This window comes from Vespula pensylvanica, chromosome 8, assembly GCF_014466175.1.
Source record: "Vespula pensylvanica isolate Volc-1 chromosome 8, ASM1446617v1, whole genome shotgun sequence".
Lineage (NCBI taxonomy): Eukaryota > Metazoa > Arthropoda > Insecta > Hymenoptera > Vespidae > Vespula > Vespula pensylvanica.
In genome coordinates, this window is record NC_057692.1 from 1,760,924 (window position 1) to 1,763,423 (window position 2,500).

General features: G+C 28.0%; 1 protein-coding gene and 1 long non-coding RNA gene across 5 annotated transcripts in view; one reads left to right on the top strand and one right to left on the bottom strand.

Annotated features, from left to right (window-relative positions):
* The window catches only part of LOC122631102, a 21,672-nt gene that overhangs the window by 13,888 nt on the left and 5,284 nt on the right, over window positions 1-2,500 (bottom strand). The gene's annotated exons all lie outside the window — the stretch shown is intronic.
* LOC122631090 (anion exchange protein 2) overlaps window positions 1-2,500 on the top strand; it is a 40,225-nt gene that overhangs the window by 4,645 nt on the left and 33,080 nt on the right. The gene's annotated exons all lie outside the window — the stretch shown is intronic.

A 2,500-nucleotide genomic window follows, 5' to 3' on the forward strand; every position in this document is an offset into this window, starting at 1 on the left:
AGAGAGAGAGAGAGAGAGAGAGAGAGAGAGAGAGAGAGAGAGAGAGAACGAGTCCGTTCGACTGAGGAAAAAAATAGAGAAATAAAACTCGCCAGTAGTAGTCGGTAATAAATAGTAAATAGTCAGCAGTGCTCCCGGACAAAACGTGACGGTTTTATTTGAGTCAGCAATACCAAGTTTTTTTTGTGTCCCCTCACCCTCACTCTCACTCTCACCCTCCTCATTCCTCCTCGCTATTCTACACTAAGATTACATACCCATAAATGTACATATTTTATACGAATTAAGTGAAATTTAATTTTCGAGCGAGTAACTATTTTTATTTCTTTATTTATTTCTTTCTTTCTTTCTTTATTTATTTATTTAATATTATTTAATTACTTAATAATTTAGTTAACGTTACTTATTTATTTCATTTATATCAGAAACTATTAAGTACATTAGAAAAAAAAAATTAAAGAAAAAAGAATATCTTTTACCGATTTTTTTCGTTCGAATTACAAAAAAAATATTCCCAGGTCTGTAATTTTACGATCTGAAAATTAAAATTAGTCAAGAAAAAAGAAATAAAAAAAAGAGACAGAGAGAGAGAGAGAGAGAGAGAGAGAGAAAGTAGTCACGAAAAAAAGATAATTTTGTTTTCAATTAACCTTGTAACTTTTAGGATCACCCTATATATATCCGATGAGATAGTATATATATAAGAAAAGGTACACAAGAACACACATCGATCAAACTTTTAATAGACTTTTATTCATTTAATTGTAGTCTCTTTATATCCTGAATAGTTCATTATTCTTTGTCAATGACGAAGGAGAACCAAGTTAAGTTATCATTATCTGAAATTTCTGAGAGACGATAAATAACTAAATAAATAAATAAATAAATAAATAAAATGGATGGATGGATGGATGGGTGGATAAATAAGAAATACAACCTTTCGTGTTTTTAACGACTAGTAAGATATATAAAATGGAATATTTGTCATTTCATTACATGAGATCTTTTAGATAAGTAAATAGAAATAGAAAGATCTGTTCTATTTGAGAGAATATATAAAATAATGATATATGTATATATATATATATATATATATATATATATATATAAAGGAATTCGCTTTAGCAGCGTAGTCTCGTATTCGTAACTCGAAACGTGGTGTTGGACGCAGAATATCTTTTCCGTGTATTTCTCGTATCACGATGAAAGGTGAATCATGCTTCAATAATTAACAGCTGCCAGCAATATCATAATCTGTATATGGTGTGTAGGGTTGCGGCTATACTAACTTGCTGGTTTTAATCTCCTAAACTCATTTCGACCAACATTAAGTTGTTCGATGAATATTTTTTTCTCTCTTTTTTATTTTTTATTTATTTATTTATTTATTTTTTTTTAATTCAAGCACATACACACATCTAAATAAACCTGATCGATTGCGTAATTCTCATCCATGTTTGATCATACATTTTTTTCTTCATTCTTTTTTTCTAAATTTTTATTATTATTATTATTATTATTATTATTATTATTATTATTATTATTTCGTAATCTTTATAATTAAAAATGTAATCTTAATTTTTGTCGATTTAAAATTTTATTAAATTTACTATAAGAAAAATGTTTAAAAATCACGTTGTTACTGCTCAAAGAAAAATATATATATATATATATATATATACATATATATATATAACTAGGTTCTAATACTCTTTGAAAATTCTTTTAATCGATGATACTAATACGTATACGTATCATACTTTCTATCCTTTCGAAAAGTAAATAAAAGCAAAATATTCGATTTCTCTCATACCGTAGATAAAAACGTTATCCATCCATTTGTCTGGTCGTTTATGACGTTTACGAGTATTTCGTCATTATAGATAATTCGTTCAATTAGAAAAGGATTATCAGCTTAATTCGAATTGTAAATCATTAGCATTGACAATGAGACTTTGGAATTTTCTTGACGCTATTAAGAAAGCGTAATATTTTTCCGATCGTTAAATTGTTAACTCTTGAAGTTGGTTATTAATTTCCTCCTTATAATAATTGTTTTCCTTTTTTTTTTTTCTTTTATACCAATTACTATTACAATCTTACAAGGAAGTAAATTTAAAAAAAGAAAAAAAAATGGTATAATCAAAAAATAGTTAAAAGAAAATACCTGCGGGAGTAGGAACGAAAGATAAAATATTCGAAGATTATGCAAAACGAGGGGATGAAATGATCGTGATAAATCGATTGATATATATATATATATACATATATATATAAATATGTATGTATGTATCTACGCGATGGGCACCCATCGGCAACAGTCACGAGGAGAAGAAGGCGGTCTCGTTTTCAATGAGCTTAATCGATCCAAGGCGCACGCGACGTCTCGTGATGATGATTCACGTTAGTATCTAACCCCGAGTTGCACTGCCTCCCATTCCCTTATTTGTCTGGAATTTTTTCGTTTCTTATTATTTATTTATCCTTTTTTTTTTTTTCT